This window comes from Canis lupus, chromosome 5 (assembly GCF_048164855.1).
Source record: "Canis lupus baileyi chromosome 5, mCanLup2.hap1, whole genome shotgun sequence".
NCBI classification, from domain to species: Eukaryota; Metazoa; Chordata; class Mammalia; order Carnivora; family Canidae; genus Canis; species Canis lupus.
In genome coordinates, this window is record NC_132842.1 from 33,044,071 (window position 1) to 33,064,598 (window position 20,528).

General features: G+C 48.0%; 1 long non-coding RNA gene across 1 annotated transcript; it reads right to left on the reverse strand.

The window, feature by feature from the left end:
* Positions 1-1,894: 1,894 nt before the first annotated feature.
* LOC140632932 (uncharacterized) lies at positions 1,895-4,607 on the reverse strand. Its single transcript, XR_012030577.1, has 3 exons — positions 4,386-4,607; positions 3,494-3,557; positions 1,895-2,020 (listed from the first exon to the last, which is right to left on the reverse strand). It is a non-coding gene; the product is annotated as an uncharacterized lncRNA (long non-coding RNA).
* Positions 4,608-20,528: the final 15,921 nt, after the last annotated feature.

The following is a 20,528-nucleotide window of genomic DNA, read 5'->3' on the forward strand; positions in this document are numbered from 1 at the left end:
AGCACTTTATTTCTTTCTGTGGCTGAAGAGTACTCCACGACGTATGCTCACTGCATTTTGATCATCCATGCATCGGTGGATGGATGTTAGAGCTTCCTGCTTTTTGGCTATTATCAATAGCGCTGCTATGAAGGGTCACTTAGAGTTTTCATATGGACCTATCTTTTCAGGTCTTATGGTCACACGATCAGCACTGCAGTTGCTGGGTCATAGAGTAATGATGTGTAACTTCCTGAGGAAAGGCCAAACCATTTCCCAAAATGCTTACACCATTTTATGATCCCACCAGCGATGTATGAGGATTCTAATTTCTCCATATCTTCACCGGCACTGTGATTGTCTGCCGTTCCAGCAAGGGTGAACTGGGAATTCACTGTAGCTTTTGTTTGCATTCTCCTAATGACGGCGATCATCTTCTCATGTGTACTGAACATTTGTATATCTTCTTTTGGGGGAAATGTCTATTGAAATATTTTTTCCATTTTTTTAACTGGCTTGTCTTTTTATTATTGAATTGTAAGAGCTCTTTACATATTCTGGAAAAGTCATTTCAGATAGATGATTTTAACATTTTATCCTATCTCCCGGTTTGTACTTTCACTTTGTTGTTGTTTTTCTTGGGAGAGCAACCATTTTATATTAATAAATTCTGATTTATGTCTATTTTCTTCTGCAGTGTCTTTGGAGTTATATCTAAAACTCCAGCAGAGTTTTGGAGTTATATCTAAAAGAGTCAGACCCTTGTTTGATTTGAGGTCACAGAGATGAAGGTTTCCTCTAGGAGTTTTATACTTTGAGCATTTACATTTAAGTCTATTATTCATTTTGATTCTATTTTTTGTGTATGGTGAAAGGCAGGGAGCCAAGTTAATTCTTTGGCATGTGGATATCCAGTTGTTTTAGCACCACAAAAAAGACTACTGTTTTCTCTTTGTAGTAACTTTTGAATTGGAAAGTATGAGTCTTCCACCTTCGTTCTTTTCCTAGATTGTTTTGGCTATTTCATCTCCCTTGCAATATCATAATACTTTTAGGATCAGCTTGTCCATTTCTGCAAAAACAGGCAGCTGAAATTTTGGGAGGTATCACACTGAGTCTGTAGACCAATTTAAGATGTATTATTTTCTTTTTTTTTTTTAATTTAAATTCAATTAGCCAACATATAGCACCATCTCAGTAACTCTTCCAATTCATGAACATGCTCTGTTTTTCTATTTATTTGTGTCTTTAATTTCTTACAACAATGCTTTATGGAAAGCATTTGTATGGGTTTCAGTGTGTAAGTCTTGTACTTCTTTGGATAAATCTATTCTGAAATATTTGATTCCTTGTGGTGCTATTGTAAATAATATAATGTTTCCTTAACTTCATTTTCATATTGTCCATTGCTAGTGTCTACATTAAGATAACTGATTTTTTTTTTTGTATCAAACTTGAATCCTGCACCCTTAAGGAACTCACTTATTAGCTCTAATGGTCTTTTTTGTGTGTGGATTCCATAGATGTTGACAGAGAAAATCATGTCATCTGCCAATGGAGATAGTTTTACTTCCTTTCCAATCTTGGTGACTTCTCTTTTGTTTCCACCCTGTCTAAGCCCCTAATACCACGTTAAATAGAAGTGATGTCACTGTACGTTCTTGTCTTGTTGCTCATCTTAAGGGGAAAATATTCACCCTCTTACTATGAAGCATGATGTTGGCTGTGGGATTTTTGTAGGTAGCCTATTTCTGGTGGAGGGAGTTTCTTTGTATTCCTAGTTTGTTGAGTAGTTTCATTATGAATGGGTATTGGATCTTGTCAGATGCTTTTTCTCTCCAATGAAATCATCTTTTTAAAAAATTTTATTAAGTAACTTTAAAAACTTTATTAACGTAGAACAGTATCTAGCCCACGGTCCTCCTTTTCATCCAAAATTCTTCTCCTTCCCACCTATAAATGTTGGAGATCCTCCAGGCTCATTTCCAAGTGCTTTTGTATGTCACCTTTACACATTTACCTTTGATGATTTAGTAAATTGCTGTAATATTAAAATATTAAATATGTTAAAAATATATTAAAGATATCTACTCACCAGCCCTTCCAAACTGATTTATGTCAGTCCGAATCCTTTTTTCAGCCCAAACCCATGTATCCAGTGCCTGCCTGGGCTGGGCTCTCTGGGTGTATTAAAATGAACTTGTCCAAAGCCTCACTTCGGATCCCCACTCTGTTCTCCACCTGATCTTTGAACCAGGTTTGTTTTATATGATTTCTTCCTCCACTTGTTCTTTCATGCCACAAATCTGGGCATGTTTTTTGAAATATCTATCTTTCTTAGTGTGCTCATAAAAAAAAGTGATGTTTCTAATTTTAGAACATTTCTTGAGTTCACAGCTCTCACTGGGGGTGGAGTCCCCATGTCTTTGGGCCACAACTTCCCGCTGGCCCTTGTAGGTCTTGGTCTGGGACAAGTCATCCTCTGTCAGGACATTCCACCTGGCTACGTCCTTTCTCTGAAATACTTCTCTGCTTCCTCCAGCATTTATTTTTTGTTTTGGTGGAGGGAGCATTAAAAAGTGGTTAAAACCAGTTTAAAAACAGTTTAATCTGTGGTGACTACAGGAGAATGTGTGAAAGAACATTGTTAAGTACACACTCCAGCATCATTCATCAGCATGAGGGCTGACACACTGCTCGTTTCTGAAAGGTCCTGCTGTGCTAGCCCGAGCCCCCCTCCCCGCCGCCTTGCTGCCCGTTAAGTGACAACTCTCCTGACATTGGTGTTAATTATTCTCTTGATTTCTTCATGTTCACATGCGTGTGGGTGTACTCACATTCATGTTCACACCCCCCGCCAAGCCATAGACTGCCTGGCTTTGAACTTTATGGAAATAGAACATACTATGTATATTCTGTGACTTGCCTTTTTGCCTTGGAGATACATCATATTCATGCATGCGGTTGCAGTTCATGTATTTTCATTATTATGTTGCATGCTTATACCATAATTTATTTTCTCATTCTACTATTAATGGATATGTATTGTTTCTTCCAGTTTTTTGTCTATTTTGAACAATGCTTATGAGCATTTTTGTGTATGTCTCCTTGGATTTATATTCCAGCCTGCAGAATGAAATTGTCTCCCCAAGAGGACTGAAAGCATATTGATGCTGCTGGAGCATTCGGAGTGCACGTGTGTGGGTGCGTGTGTGCATACATGTGCGAGTGCACGTGTGTGTGCGGTGATAACACACAGGTAGTAGATCATAGAAAGTCTTTGTAAGGAGCTGGATTTTTAGGTTGAAGCCCCCTGGCACTCACCAAAGAGCACCCATCTACGCACAGAACTGGTGTCATGGCCATAGATAATCTCCTAGGGACAGTGTATAGAGATAAGGAAGCTGAACAAAAGGTCAGCCTGGAATATGAGAATTCTGGGGAGCAGAAGGGTGTATCCTCTCCTTTCCATGCCCTCACGGTGGTGGGGGGGAAACTCGAGTTCACTACTTACCCCAAGTGTACTGACCCAGGGTGTGGAACGGTTATTCTAATATTTTCAAGCAGTTCCTCTCATCCTAAATACAATTATAAAAAATAACAATATTAATTCCTGCCCACAGCATCCACAGATAAGGTAGGAACCAAGATATGTCTTTAAAATGTGCATTATATCTGGAGAAGAAGCCAAGAAAGAGCTTCAAGTCATTATCTCTGATTTGTAAACTGCTATTTTGATGTAAGATATTTAATGAGAGTTTCTCACATCATTAATTAGGATTATAAAATATCCTTTTGGACATTATATATATTTCAGTGCACGGAGACACTCTCATCCATGCAACCAATTTTCCTATTGTTGAACAGTTTTTACAAGTAATTTTATAAGGTTGTTTTCAGTGTCTATAACAAAAATCTCATAATTCACTTCTTATAGATCTCTTGCTTTTTTTTTTTTTTTTTGAAGAAAGATATCTAGAAGTGGAATTTCTAGTTTATGGCTTATAAACCACAGATAGTTATAAACACCTGGAGGCTGGGTGTCCAGGATTAAAGCACCTGCAGATCTGCCACCTGATGGGACCCCGCTTCCTGGTTCACAGATGGCATCTTCTCCTGTGTCCTCAGGTGGGGAAGGGGCGAGGGGGCTCCCTAATCCCACTCTGGGGGCTCCACCATGGAGCCCCATGGTCTCATCACCCCCACAGACCCCACCTCCTAAGACCTTGTAGAGGGGATTAGGATTCAATGGTTGAATTTTGGGGAGGACACAGAATTCAGTCCACAGTGTTACCACTTCAGCGAATATCGGCCACCTTCCCACTTGGGACTCAGTTACTGTCATGGGTAATGGGGAGATAACAGTGCAAAATACAAACTTGGAGGGGGGAGAAATGAATGTTCACCTGAATGCTTCGTGAGTTAAGTGTGCAACTGCTGCAGAGGCATGAGATGCCTTGTGTAGGACACGCAGGTGGACACCGACTCTTCTGAAAAGCTGGCCCCGCTCCCTGGTCGGTGGGCAGCTTGAGAGGGGGCTGTGGCTCGCAGCTGGCCTGCTGGTCATCAGCTCCACGGGGACCACTGTGCGTGCTCCACCAACATGCTGGTCACAGTCCCAGTTAGCTCCTGAGGAAGGGCACTGGGTTCAGGACAGGGATCAGAGAAAATGAAAAATGTCCTATTTCCCATTTTGATAATTTGTGGCATTTCTTCTGCTGCTCGTGTGTGTTACGAATATAGGAGAAAAACGGAAGGGTAAGTTTTTCTACAATTAAAAAGGTATCCCACCTCCTTAAAAAATTCTAGGCTGTGGAGGAAATTGGAGAGAATCAAAATGTGCCTTGAAAAATCCATATAATGGAAGGAATCTGGATCCTGCACACACTGGAAATGATTTACAAATGTGTGTTGGTCTTTCCAAAATTTTCATGGCTGCCTGGATGTTGTAAAAATAATTTGAAACATGTTAGTATGCTTTCCTTTCCACACAGACGACATGTCGTAGAGATATTTAAAAATTAATTTGTCGGAGTGACTGGTTTAAGTGGCCCTCCAAATAACCTGTTCAACTGTGTTTTGATCTCCAATAGGATTGTTACAAGGACATTTAGAAATTCAGACTATTTGTCCTGAATCTGTTTGGATGAAAAGCTTCATCAATGTGTTGCTTGAATTTTCTGTCCTGCCCAGCACGTCCCTCCCAGGGGCAACGTCGAAAAGACAAGTAAAATCTTACTGGCAAAGGCAATTTTTTTAGTGCTAGGAATACCAAAAATAATAATAATAATAAATCAGGACGTAGGAATGACTGTGCCCAAACTCGACAATAAAGTTGATCTGCGGGCGGGGCCCAGTGGGGCTTTCGTGGGATCAATAACACCCGAGGCCTGTGGTTTGCAAGCCACTGTCTGAGGTGAAGAGTCATCCTTGTCCCTCTTCATTAGAAGCGTAAATTAAAAGGTTCAAGGGAATAGCTCAGTGTGGCTTCATTTAAGTCTCTCCTCAGAGAATGTGAGGGTTACCATGACGTAGAGGTCCGTGTTTTCCAGCTACAGGGACTGGGATGTGCGTCCCCGCATAATCTCTTCTCCCCCTGCTGTCTGCATGGGTCCCCAGGTCCTGAGTCCCCACTTGTTCCATCACCGTAGAAACACCTGCTCACATCGGTGTGGATCCCTAACCCTCCGGCCTCCGCCACCCGGCCACCCTGGCTTCCACTCCCCTCCTTGCTCTGCGGGGCCGAGGGGCGCCCAGGGACCGCGGCCAGAGCTGGTGGCCAACAGCTCCCCCTCTCCCCCGTGGGTGGCCATCGGACGTGCCCCTCTGGGCACCTCTGCTGTCCACTCTCCAGGAGTTCCTGTAGGGCCGGGCCATCATTGTTTTGGAAATAACTCACCTGAATGTGGCCAGAACTAAATACCTTCCCTCTCCCTCCCTCTCTCCCTCTCTCCCTCCCTCCCTCCTTCCTTCCCTCCTTCTTCCCTCCCTCTTCCTTCCTTCCTTCCTTCCTTCCTTCCTTCCTTCCTTCCTTCCTTCCTTCCTTCCTTCCTTCCCTCCCTCCTTCCTTCTCACTATAGCACCCCGTACGATGTGCCCGTGGAAATTATGGGATATTTGCAACAGATCTGAAATAGGCTCAAGTGCGACGCAGATATTAAAAGAGAAAGAGGCAATGGCCACATCCTGTCGTTCGATTGATTAGGTCATTTCAGCCGCCGTAACCACTGATGAGGGTGTGTCCACATTGATTCTGCTGTAGCAGATGGCATTGATCACGAGGAGAGCAAGGATTAGATGCCCATGTCACTGCGCAAAACGCAGCAGAGACCCGTCGATTCTCCTGCCAACCTGCCCGTCTGCTGCTCTCGCCGCCCCTCTCCGTGCCCACGCGCTCGCTTCCCTGTGGGGGATAACCTCTCTTCCGTATTTGGCCTAAAATGCTCCTAAATTCGACCTGGTCTCTCCTGCCAAATATGTCTCAAGTTTTTAGCTGATTTTCAGCCGATGTGAGTCCGTGATGAGGAGAGAGTGACCCACAGGTCCGACGCTCCTGCCCAGGGGGGACAAAATACAGGCCACAAAATATGAACACAGGAAACAGAAGGTCAGAGAATAAAAACTCATGGGGGTTGGTAGATGGCACGTTCTTTTACACAAAATAGCTCATTTTCTGAAAAACTAGGGTTTTTCCACTAAAAGGAACAGATGGAATTTATTTGTATCAAGCAGGGTGATCTGATGGTGTCTCACCAAACAATGTAAGCACATGAATGAACCATATTCACTGAGGAGGAAGGCAGGGACATCATTGTGGTCAGCCTAGTTTCGGGATAAACTCTGCTTACCTATTTGTTTTTAAAAGATATTATTTATTTATCTCAGAGAGAGAGAAAGCAGGGGGAGGGAGAAAGAGAGTCAGAGGGAGAAGCAGACTCTCTGCCGAGCAGGGAGCCTGACTGGGGCTCCATCCCAGGACCCTGGGTCATGACCTGTGCCCCCTCCTCCAGGTGCCCTTGCTTAGCTATTTGGATTGATGGTGCAGGTGTCCACACTGGTGAATGTGGACAAACCACCAGCTCTGCCTACTGTTTTCTTCTCTTAACCAGATATGTTCTAATTGGATCAGAATTTCCAAGGAGAAGGTGGTGTGAAAGACTTCAGATTCCTTTTCTTCCTGTGATTAAACATCACAGGTCAAAGCATGAAGAGCATGGCGGCCTCGGTGAAGAATTTATGTCTTACGATAGCTCTTTCCACTTGCAGAACAACCACCACCGCTGCCACACCAGAAACTCCTCAAAATTCTATTTTTTTTTCTCTTTCTAAATTGCTAATATCGGCTCCTGATTTTCAGCCTGGGTGGAACGGAGCGAAGAATTTTCAGCGAAAGCTCTTTGGTTGCATTAGAGATTAAATATCATTTCCTGTAAGTCCACACTTCCCAAGATCGATTGAGATTTTGTTCCAGTTTGGACCGACTTGGGTGACTTCAGAAGCAAGGCTCCCATGTTTTCATTTATGCCCAAATGCCTTTCCAAGCAGACTGCCTAAAACTCCATTAGTGCCACCACCACGTATATAGTGGATGGAGATCAAGATGCAAACATTATTCAGGAGGAAAGAATCCATTTACTAGTAATGGGAGCCTCGATTCATTTATCAGATTAGATGTGAAGGGGCAGAACCCAAAGGGATGGAGACGCCTTGTCTTTGCTGCTGCCCAGGGAGGGGAGGGTGGAGGAGTCTGCAGTAGAGAAGGAGGGATGCTTGCGTGTGTGCACGCGCGCGCGTGTGTGTGTGTGCGTGTGAATCCAGGCACGCTGCCTCACAATCCAGATTCAACAGGCCCCCGTTTTCCCTAAGCACCTGCCAGCCTTGCCCGTTTCTCCCTCTCCCCGGGTGTCCGCGGGGCTGAGGCCGGGTCCTGATTCGTCGGTTAGAACTCAGCCCCACTCAGGCTCTGCTCGCAGCAGGCGCTTCTCCAACGGCCCGATCTTCTCCTTCGGCTCCAGACACATGAATTTAACCTGATTTCTTCCAGGCCCCAGAGGGATCCAGACCCGCGCAAACTCCTGTCGACATGTCGAGGGTCCCCCACGCGCTGGTCAAGCCTGGCACACCTCGAAGTACAGGTGCACGAAACAATCCACCTGGGGCTTCCTGCTGATGACTCACCAGCCACGCTCCCCGCTGACCATCCCGGGTTATCCGGGTTATTCATACTGTGCCCTTTTAATGGAAATTGATGGCAGGCTCTCTGGAGGCTTTCTGGTGATTCTCCGGCTCCCGCAGCCCCTGTGGCTGAACAGGTGCCCTGTGCAAAGGCGGAGGTTTGTAGCGGAGCCTGCAAACTGAATGTCCAACACCTTTCAGATGCCGCATGCGGTGAAGATACAGGTTGGTTTGCAGGTGCAGCCCAGCCCTAATGAACACCACGATTGGTTCAGTCACCAGGCTCCCTCCTCCGCCAGGGACACTGTCAGCCAGGATCGCTTAGTCGTCGCTGTCGTCGCCGCGGGACAAGTGCTTCGGTGGCATCGATCTGCTCTGTCCGGCCTGCTCTGTGGGCCCCGCTCACCCCTGCTGAAAGGTGGCATCCCCTCGGCCGCCTGCACCCCCACACAGAGAAGGTGCTTCCCGGAGCTCCAGCGGAGGCTGGCCTCTGCCCGCAGCTCCTCTGTGCACAGCCCGGCCTCATTGTACATCAGGGAAGCGGGGAGAAATGAAAGTGGACGGCTTTCAGTTCCAATCACATCTTGTTTCACTTCGCCCCAGCCAATGCGTTATCGGGAAATAATGGATTTTTATCTGTGAAAGTGGAAGAGCAGGTTTAAGATTCTCAAATTAAAAAAAAAAAAATGTTCCCCTTCTGCATTTTCTGTGCGAAACGGAAGGCTCTCTTGATGGGAAGAGGAAAGTTTCATTTTATTGTAATGTAAGAGAATTCTCCCACATCACACAATCGGGTTAGTTTTTATCCTGAGAAAAACAAGGCGCTGGCTGTGCGGGGAGCGGCTGGCTCTGGGTCCCTAAGGTGCCCTTCAGGGGGATGGTGGTCCTTGCTGCTTCTCTTGGTGGGGGGGAAATTGGGGGTACGCTGGCAGGCGCCCCAGCGCCGGGGTTCGCTGGAAGCTCTGCCACCGTCCTGGTGGCCCCGAGCCCCCCCACGCTCCCCAGCTCTCACCTGGATGCTCCTGCCACGACTCCAAACTTTAGGACTATTATTATTTTTTTTTCCGAGTAATTTTAGGTTTGTAACAAAACTGAAAGGAAGGTACAGGATTCCCCCATGCCCGTCCCCCTGACGCGCAGCCTCCCCACCAGGAGCACCTGCACCTGCCGGGCGGCCTTACCTCCGCACCCACACCGCCGCCACCATCGCCCCCAGCACCCGTGGGCTCCACTGCACGTTCCTCCTCATTCTTTGCGTGGCTGGACTCTGTTCATGGGGGACGCGCAGATGCTCGGTGTCCTGGGACCCCCATCGGGAGTGGGACTGTGTCCCTCATCCCCAAACGCCATAGGGGCCCCAGCTCGGCTCTCGGGGTGCGCTTCTTGCCTCGTGGGCCTCGTGGGCTCACTGTTGAAGGAGGTCGTTTGCATTGGCCTGATGGCATCCTTTCGGTGAAAACCCAAAAGGGTAGAATGCATCTTGGTTTTCTCTAAGGCCCTGCTGGGGTTCTGGCCGCAGGCAGCACGACCGCTCCGGGTCCTGGCAGGCCTGTCTCCTTCCCCACCGCCAATGGGGTCTCGGCTCCTGCTCCGCTAGGTCAGGAGGAAGGAGGGCATCGGGGGCGGGAGGGTGCTGCGCCCATGGAGCCCTCACCTCCCCCCCACCTCCCGGGGCTGTGCCCTTGGCAGCCCTTCTCCCCGCCCCCCAGGTCCCCGGGGTGCGCTCCCCTCCCGGTCCCAACATGCAGCGCGTCCATCTGCCTCTGTCACCACAACACCCCCTTTTCTTACAGACCCTCCTCCCTTGTGGGACCACACTGGGGCTCACTGCTTGCAAAGTCCTGGGGCCTGACCATTTGGATCTGCATCCGCGGCAACCCGTGCCGAGGTCCCGAGTGCAAATGGCATTTCCCCTCAAATACGGTGAGACCGTGTGGCAAGCCTTCGTACCCCTCTGGGGCTCCCCGGGTCTGCTTGTCGCACGTGTCCCGGGGTGCTGACATTGACCAGGGGTCCCTGGGTGTCACTGCACATGAAACTTGGACCTGATGTCAATCGATATCCTCGATTAGTGTCCATCGATGAGCCTCACCATAGCCATTATTTTATTAAGGGTTTGGAAAACGGGTTTTCTATGCTGAGTCAGTCCTCCTCCTGTGTTTATTAGCTGCAATCCTTGGTGTTGTCCTCCTCCGAGGAGCGGGCTCCGAGACTGATGTGCAAGAGATTACCTGGGGGACAAACCTATGAATGAAGGATGAGGCTGGAGCAGCCGGGAGAGCCTGGGCGTGAGGGGCAACACTGGGGAGCACAGGGACACCGGGTGCCCCACGGGAGGCTGAGTGCAGGGAGAAGAGGGGGCCGCAGACCCGGTCCCCAGGGAATGCACTATTGTTCGGGTCCTGGACACGGTGACGGATTTCGGGGGGTGGCCTCGGAGGCCCAGCACCTGCACCCCCACCTCCCTCAGGGTGAGAGCTGCCCTTTCTGGTGCAGAGGGGTGGCCCTGCAGCCCAGTTTCTGGGGACCGAGGATGAGGGCTCCTTGCTTCCCTGTATCTTCCCTCGTCGGGGGGACTTGTGCCACCTCCAACATTGGCCACTGAGGCTTGCTGCTGGTTTTGGGGTTTTGCATGATTATGAGCCCGGCGTTGACCCTGTTGGGAATGTACTGGTCACTGCGGTCACGTGTTCTCGCACCAGCTGCTCGTCTCTGCCCAGTCGGGACCCCTTCAAGCTGATTTCTGCCCCTCTCTGACTTCCTTCCTCCCATGGTGACTCTTCTTCCCTCTCAACAAAGACATCTTTCTTCATCAAGGCATGAACAGAATCACTCACTTGTTCATCCTAAGGGTTTTCCAGTGGCCTTCGGAGCAGTCTCAGAATCACACCACTAACCAGCTACCGACGGTCCTTCGTGATTTCTTCGAGCTCTCCTCGCACTGCGGATGTGCGGCCAAACTACCGGGTGTCGATGGAGGTGGAAGCGGTACTTCTCTTGCGGCGAAGCCCCTCGCTTGGGATACACTGGCCAATCGGCTTCAGCGTGTGCTTCTTTTTAAAGATATTGCTTAGGTGTGTTTTCCTCCAATTTGATTTCATTTGATTTTAAACATGATGCAACGTGTTTACACGTTTCTATCCTTAAAATTATAAAACCAGACACGTCCTGACAAATCTACTTTCTCTCCCTTTCCCTATGTTTTTCCCTTCCTCCCTCCCTTTTACGCGAATTCTTTAGTGTTTTTCTTTTTTTTTTTTTATTTTTATTTATCTCTTTTGGGAAGCACTTTGAATGTTTTGTGGCAAGTAGCAAGGCCTCGGTGTCCCTGTAGACCCCACTGGGCCTCCCAGGGCACGCGCCTCCCCAGTGTCCCCTGCAGGCACCCCCGACCATCCTGTGACAGTGGCAAGGCCCCCGGCATGCCGGACACGTCCGATTCCACACTCTTTCTTATCACCATAATCCAATATTGCCTCTTTCACTTCAAATGCAAGCCTACATGATTTCTGTGACAAGTAATGAGAGGGTGAACATTTCTTGTAACATTCTACTTCATCTATATTTGATATGTAGAAATAGAGAGTGGAAATTGCTCTGAACTAAGTTCAGGCCTGAAAATTGGTCATTTTTGACAGTTGAGTTAACTTCCACTCACCACTTTGGCTAATAAATCCTCTTCAGCTCTTGACAGACAGGAGTGCGGCCGTTGTGCGCCCAAAAGCCCCTGGTAATTGGGTTCCCCACCTGCGGTACGGCCCTTCTCTCCCGCACGCTAACAGGAGATAATGCGTGATACGGTTCTTCCCTCCACCCCTTTTTTTTCCGTGTGGGGCAAGGTGACCTCCTTTTAGTGATCTCCAGATTAATTTCATAGTTAGATGACAGAGGCACAGAGCTTTTCATCTCTATCCTTCCATCTGGTTTTTCTTTCTTATCCTCGGTTTTCTTTCTCAAAGTGAAGACCATCCCCAAAAATGTACGTTTGTAGTTAGTAAAGCGATTCTTCTGTGACATGTTCTCAACCCTCTCGTTGTATCACAGAGGAGACCTGGTCTCAAGATTCTTCCTCTGTATATTAATCCATTTGGAATTTCTTTTTTTTTCTTTTCCTTTTTTTTTTTTTTTTAAAGATTTTATTTATTTATTCATGAGAGACACAGAGAGAGAGGCAGAGACACGGGAAGAGGGAGAAGCAGGCTCCCTGCGGGGAACCCAATGTGGGACTCGATCCTGGGACTCCAGGATAACTCCTTGAGCCGAAAGGAGAAGCTCAACCCCTAAGCCACCCAAGGGCCCCAATCCACTTGGATTTCTCTAAACGAATCAGAGTGAAAATGTTTCCAGAATCATGATTTAGTCCTCTGCCATGTGGGCAGCACTCTCTGCGGCCTCCAGACCCTTCCCTCCCTTGTCTCGTCTTCCTGACTGCCCTGGACCCCCCAGGGCGCCCAGCACAGCGAGCTCTGGGCCCCACAGCGACATGGTTGTTCACGTATTGATTTCCTGTTTATAGCCCCCCCCCCCCGCCCCCCAGGCATGCTTGTGACCTGTCTCTACTGTGGCTGAGACTATGGACCTACATTATGTAGGTTGGTTTGTTTCTCCTTGGGGACCCATCACCTACCTTAGTTTTGACTTCCCCATTTTTTTTTATTTCGATTTGTTTTTCTCAGTATCCATACAAAGAGCCTCTGGTGTGGTTATCCGATGCTGAGCACTGCTGACTGGTGCTGACGATGTCCGTTGCAGGGTCCTCACTCCGTGGGTGGCAGTTGGAGCAAGGGGAGTGTTGGTGACCGACTTCTGTGCGGCAGTGACATTTCAGGGAGGGTGAACTGAGGAAAGCCCACAGACCAGCTAGATTGCAGTTTGCCATTGGACACAGGCTGGATGGGGACTTGGGGTGACCCGGATGACCCGGTCTCCATGGGAACCCAGGGTTACTGCACTCTGCCGGAGAGCACCCCCTGCCACCCACATATTAGATTTCATTTCACATCTTTACCTAAGGAGCCACCCCTCCTTCTTGCAACAGCTTTCTTGAAGTCTATAATGGCGCTGAAACGAGGCTGACCATTTTCCCGCTATTTGGGTTGTGAAAATGGGCTTTCTCATTATGTGTCAGTGTTTTTCCTCCACTATGTGCTGGTGCTGTCTGAATAGCTGGTTAGCTGAAGACACAAACACAAACACAAACATGCTTGCTGTGAAGCCGTCCACGAGTGCTCATCCAGGAATTCTGTAAAAACACCCAAATCCGTGTTTAATGATCATGTCAAGACGAGATGTATAGACTCCACATGCTTTATCTTATAGCCATACTTCTCACAACTTTAAGGGAGCTAACATGTTTTATGTGGCTAATAACTATACTTCGAAACACTGGTTTTTCAGATAAAATAAATTGGTTGAATCAAGTCTTAGGATATCACTGTCACTTTTATTTGAAAATTGGGAAATATCTCCCTTATTCTAATCATTGCCACTTGGGTAATAGGCTTAGATTCTTTCTTAAGCGAAGTCTTGGGAACATATGATTGAAGCTCACAGTAATTAAAGATGTGAGGGACAGCACACTGGATTCTCGGTGGAAGAGCTGTGTCTTCAAGGCTGGAGGCTGCCAATAAACAGCTGTTTGATTAAAGTTGGCATTTAACATCTCTGACTCTCATTTTTTTTCTCTTATGAAATAAATAGGGCAGATCGGGTGGTATTTAAGATCCTTCCTAGCTTCTTGCTATATTTCTGGGAAATTAAACCATAATGTGGTCTGAATTTATATGATTAGCTCACTAAATCTGGGGTTGCTAATCTTAGAGTCATCTTATTAAGTGTGAAAGATGTGAATTTAAAGCCTTCCCAAAATGATAGTCCTGTTTTCCAAAGCAAGTAACAGCCCCTTGGAAATCATGATTCCCACATGGGATCATACTTCCCCCTCTTTTCTGGGGTACCTGCTAAGATGATAATAAAGAACAGAAAAAGCTCAAATGCACAAACAATGCAAACTGTGAGATTTAATGGGGAGCTGATAGGGGGGAGGTCTCTGTACCCATAATTATAGGGTGGGAATGCCAGAGTGAACAGAGCACCTCACCAGCACACCCCGAGTCATCCGTGGAAGTGTGTGCTGAGCCAGTGCAGACAGGTGGGCAAATGCCCACGGGCATGTGTGCGATGGGTGGAAGGACCTCTGTGGCCCCTCTACACCCTGATTCCGGAAACTCAGCAGCCAAGCAAATGTTCCTGGAGTAGGAGATCACAGATTGATCTCTGGACTAGAGTTTGGAGAGACTGGGGTGTGCCAGGGAAGCTCCAGGAGCCACCTTCAAGTAGCATCAACCTTGCTGTGAAGCCCAGAAATTCAAAACCAGCATCCACATACTCAGGACTTGCAGTCAATGTTTAGGACTTAACCCTTGAAAGTCAGCTGACAGCTGACGATAACCTGACATGAAAAGAGAGTTTGCAAACATGAAAGACAGAGATTAAATTAAACCAAGAAAGAAACGCCCCAGGAAACAGAGACAATAAAAGAAGTCTGTAATTTTTATGTTTAGGGGAGTGAGTTGAACAAGATGTTGTAAAATAAAAGGAAGATCAGAACATTAGGAGCATCTCTTGGAAATTTGAAATGTGATAGGGAAAATAAAAAGAAGTCAACACAAAATATGGAAGATCCAGACCAGCACATCTCTCACACGACAGAGGAAGGACAGATGGCACAGACATCGTGAAAATGAGAAGGGCAGTGTGAAGTCTGAGACCAGACGGACAGTGAATCCAGCAAAAGAGAATGATGAAAAGGGATAGAGAGGGAATCACAAAGTTTAGGTAAGATCTGAGAATCCAGAACCTGAGTTTCCAGCCTGAAAGGGCTCACTGGGGACTCTGTGTGTGGAAGGAAAAAGAAATCTAGGAATTGTAAATAATTGTAAAATTTGAGAACTCCAATGATGGAGTGAATATCCTTCTAGGGAGAGGGTAGCTTTGGAGAACTAGGAGTTGCCATGGAATCGGCTAGCTCAAAATTATTCTCAATGGTATAAGTGAGCGACTCACCACCAAGAGTTGTGTACCATGTAACTGCCACTCGAGCGTGAGAGATGGAGATGGTATTTTAATGTTGCAAAGATTTACCGATTTTCTTTCCACTCACTTTTTCTTAGGAAACTACTACAGTGTTCCCTTTAGAAATAATAGTTATTTAATCCAAGAAAAACTTGGAAAAGTGGCCCTCACTCAGGAAAGCCGCATGAGCCATCCCCAGGAGGAGAGCAGAGTGTCAGGGCAGGCCTGGAGATGAGATAGAGCATCTCACCCAAAACAAATTAGGTAACTACAGAGGAGGTCAAGGCAAAGGTGGTCTTTCCCTGTGACAGTATCGGCAGTGTGGGTGGCCTGGGGTCGACGGCTGATGCTCACAATGATGTGCCTTGTGGTAGTCAAGTAAGATGAACAGCTGACCTGAAATCTCAGAGACTCAGCACATTTGAGGTTATTGCTCATCCAGATTCCTCTGCGGCTCTCTGGGGAAGCTCCCCTCAAAGTGGCGACATCATCTTCTCCACTTCAATATGGCGCTTCCAAGGAGCGCCATCCACCTTGACGGAGGACCGAAGAGCTGGAGAGACATGGAGAGGCTTGCAGGGGCTTTTTACCTCCTTAGACCAGCAATAACACGTCAGTTCATTGACCAGAAATTGTGCCAAGGCCCCAGTTACCCACAGGGCAGTGAGTTGTTTAAATTTTGTATGCCCACTATGGGATGGGTGGTGTTGCTCGTCTCTACACTTTTGACACTATTGGAGTTTTAGCAACATGCGTGTGCTATTTTGATTAGAATAACAATTAAATACACTTTTAACAAGAACAAGTTCATAGATGACAGATCCATGATAGATTATTACAGGAAATTCATAGTAATTGAGAGAAGATAGCACATCATAATCATGCCACCCCCCCAGTTCCACCCGCCACATCACCACGCGGTCTGCAGGGCCCGGGGAGCAAGCACCACCTGAGCACAGTTTGTCAACACTGATCCCCGTACACGGGTAGGACTGCTTGGCAGATGGAAAAACATATTCAGTGATCATGTGTCTTACAGGGTAAGAAAGGGGCCATGAAACAAAATAAGTGAGCAGACCTCTTTCTTTCACTATCATGTTCCAAAACGTTAGTGACAACAGTCATGCCTACTCATGGTTCGCCCTACGGATGGCATGGCCACTACTCCACCGGGATGAAGACACCCCACCCGGTCATGCCAGGCAACCTCCAATCTGTGGGGATCAAGGCCCTAAGATCTCCACAGTCGCTTTTTGAAAGATGGTGAATCATATCCTCCGCCCCCCGCGAGCCTCCCCTAACATCCCTGGAGATAGGTCTCTATTCACCCTGGATTCTCATCCGTGAAGTTCATTGACATTTTGGCGGCAGGGTGCAGCATCGGTCTGTCCTTGTCTCTTGCACTTATTCAAAATTTTTTGTGTTTTTTCCTCACTGTATTGTGTGGACTTACTTGTGGGCTCAGTATTTGCAGCCCTGCCTCGTGACCTCCTCGGGGCAGGGAGTGTGCACCCTCCCTCCCCTGCACACCACTCTCCGGCTTCTCTGCAGCCTGTCTCCCTCCCAGCACAACTCTCGTGCCAGTAAGAGACGCCCAAATCACTGTTTTGGGGACGGAGACGGGTGGTCCGTGAGCATGTGGACAGCGGTGTTCCAGCAGGTGGGTTCTGGAGTCCCTCACTCCTCGCCCTTGTGCTCCTGCAAACAGTTCCTGCAGGAGGTGATGCCGGACTGGGAGCTCCCACTGGTCCTAAGGGTCTGGGGGCCCCCGACGGCTTTGTTCAGCTGTGTTACCACTGTTGCTCCTTGCTTTTCTCTGCTTAGCAAAGACAGGTCTGGGTATAATATGTTTAAGTACCTCGGCTTTGAGCAATATTGGTCAAGTGGGGCTTTCTTTCTGGGATGTTAGCTGTTGGATGCTGAGTCGTAAAAGGCACAAATGCTCAGCACGTGAAGGGGGGCTGCAGCCGTGGAGGCGTTCCACAAACTATTCTGAAAGTCTTGCTCTAGTGGAGGATGGTGAGGAAAGAGAGGAAGGGGATGAGGATGTGGGGAGGAAAGGAGGAGATGGGACTGAAGTGAAGGAAGGAGATGGGAGGTGAGCCCTGGGTTTCTTGGAGGCCGTGATTGCAGACAGCTTCGTGCTCCCCATAGGGACTGCAACACAGAAGAGAAGGTGTACCGTGGGGAGAGAAAGACTTGGATTTGGTGGGGGCAGGGCCCTATTCTACAGTTTTTGGGCTGAAAACTGTCCCGTGTCTCTGTGTCCATCTCAGTGACTTTCCATGGTTTGGTGGCTTCAATGCCATGGTGACGATAGTTCATCATGATGTTGGGAGTGGCTCCCAAAGATGGCTTGAGAGGGCTTATGAGAAGTAACTGCTTAGGGTCATGCCAGAGATGACCTCGTGGCATGTCAGGGCAGGAAGACGTGGAGGAAACACAGTGTGTGGGAGCGGTGGGCAGGGTTTGAGGACTTCCATAGTGTGGGTGGATTTGGGGCCAATGGCAGGCATTGGGGATAGTAGGTGGCTAGGTGGCTAGAAGTCATCCAAGATCACACCCGGAGTGGCTATAGGAGCATTCCCTTGCACCTCCTGCTCAAATCTGGGAGTCACACAACACTAGCAAATGTCAACATTTTATTGTGGAAAAAATTAAATATAAATAAGTAGAATTTTAGATGGCTTTCCTGCATACTTAGCACGCTGCTCTGACGACTACAAGGCCCGGCCATTCCTAAGTCTTTCCTGCAAACACCACTCCCTGCCCCTGATTGCTAATTGCCCATTTTGCTGATTTATGTATTTATTTGTTTTAGAAAGTTGGGTAAAGGGGATCCCTGGGTGGCTCAGCGGTTTGGTGCCTGCCTTCAGCCCAGCGCGTGATCCTGGAGACCTGGGATCAAGTCCCACATCAGGCTCCCTGCATGGAGCCTGCTTCTCCCTCTGCCTGTCTCTCTCTCTCTCTCTCTCTCTCTATGTTTCTCATGAATAAATGAATAAAATCTTAAAAAAAAAAGAAAGAAAATTGGGTAAAATTGACGTACACAGAAACGCAGATCAAATGCACACATGGTGTCTGCTGTTGGCCCCCGGGGTGCGGTCTGCCTGAGGACATGGTGACCCTGGGGCTCACCCTGCCTGCTGGAAGCCCCCCAGCTCTCCAGCTACTCTGCCCACAGTCAAGTCTATGCTCTGGCACCTCCACCGGCCACACCGGTTGTCCTGAGCTGCAGGTGGATTGGAAGATACACTCAGGAAGTACCTGGGAACTCACACGTCTCACCACTTACTGTCTCTGCCTTTCGGGGCTGGACCTCCTTCAGGTTTCTTTCTGCTTCTGCTTTCCTATGTCTTCAAATAAAACAGAAAAAAAAAAAGGTTGAGTGCATATGATATTTACTACCTGCGGAAGTTTGGTCTGACCCAACCCTTTGCTATTTCTGGAGGCTGAAGCCCACCTCATAAATGTTTGAAATTGTAAATATTTCATTTGGAATTTTTGTTTTACCAGCTTTAAAGTTCCCAAGCTCACTTGTGTTTTGCGTTGACCCAAGTGCACAGCAGACTCCACGTGCCGATTTCTGGAGACTCAGTTGCTGAGTGAACTGTATTTGGTTTGCTATAACCAATGATCGCAAGCATAGTGGCTTAACACATGTGAGTGTATTAGCAGAAGTGCAGCAGAAGGCTCACTGGATTAAAACGGAGGCATCTGTGGGGCAGGTTCCTCCTGAGGACCTAGAGAGAGCCTGTTTCCTGGTCCCTCCTGCTTTGAGAGGCTCAGGGTCCCTTCCTCTTCTGAGGCCAGCGCCCACAGATGCAGAACTCACACTTCCTCTTCTGCCGTCACCCAGCTTCAAGGACCCTTGTGACTATGCTGGCCCCCTGGGCCACCCAGAATGATGTCTCTGTGTTAAATCCAGGGGCTCAGCAGTCCTAACTCCATGTGTGTGTGTTCACTCCTCCTCACCACGTACCCTCATGCATCCCCAGGGGTGAGGACGTGGACATCTTGGGGAGGTCATTGTTCTGTCTACCACAGGAACAAATGTTCTTCAGATTGTTCCAACCCTGTAACTTCCCCAGACGCTGCTGTTTTCCAGACACTGCTCTCCGTGTTCACAACCCAGACCAGCCCTGGCCCCGTGAGCTCACGGGGTGCGTCTCTGGCATGCCCCGTTGGTGTGTGCACCCGTGTCCCCTGGATGCCCCGAGTCACGCTCACAGGAGGCACTCAGCACTCACATGGTATCCCATGAGTGCTGCCATCGGGGACAGAGCTTATGAGGCTCCTCGTCAGGTTTAGCCTTCTGCCTACAGCGGATTGCCTGCTGGTTGTTGCCTCACATTTCCTTGGGGGGGTTCTCGGTACAATTTACATTTAACAGCCGACCTGATACTGCAGAGAAATTCAGTGTCGTCATCTGCATACCTCATGTATTTAAATCAACCAATAAATATAAAACAAGATCCGTACTAGCTGAGGTTCTCTGGAGAAACAGAACCAAAAGAATGTAGAGAGAGATGGATGGGTGGCTCCTGTCATCACGGAGGCCGAAAAGTCCCACCATTCGCTGTCTGTGAGTGGGAGGCTCTGGGATGCTGGTAGGGTCATTCTGGTCCAAACTCCAACGTCTGAGGACTGGTGGGCCCAAGGTGGAAGGCCTAGGCCTCACCCGAAGGCCCGAGGACCAGGGACGAGAATGGCAAGTGGCAGGAGAAGATGAATGTCCCAGCTGAGGCCGAGAACCAACCTCCCTTCCTCCGCCCTTTTGTTCCATTCAGGTGCTCTGTGCTGGTGGATGCCACTCTGACACAGAAGTGTGCACCTGGGGGTCTTCTACATACGCATGTGTGTAAGGCACACAGGTGCACATGTACATTATGTGGAATGCACACGTACTGCTCTCACGAATCCTGAAGATCCTTTCAGGAACATGCTCACAGACAAATTAGGACTAATTTTAAATTAATTTTTTCACTTAATTGTGATTGAATTAATTACTATGGCAAAGGGCCACGTTAAATGATTGTATTTGAAGACCCTTCAAAAGGGAATTCAGAGGAATGTATTCTCCAAGAAGAAAATCTGTCTAGCCCACGCAGGCTCTTCTCTGTTGGGAGAGCCGACCCCTCCGCATGGCAGGTCACCCCTATTAACCTCCGAGTGTTGCATAGCAACCGTGGCTCACCCAGGGAGATTTCCTAAGCGCCAGGTGCTGGTGTGGATGTTCATGTGGGCACATTCTCCCCTAGTCTGTACCATTTTACAGACCAAGGATAGAGAACAAGATG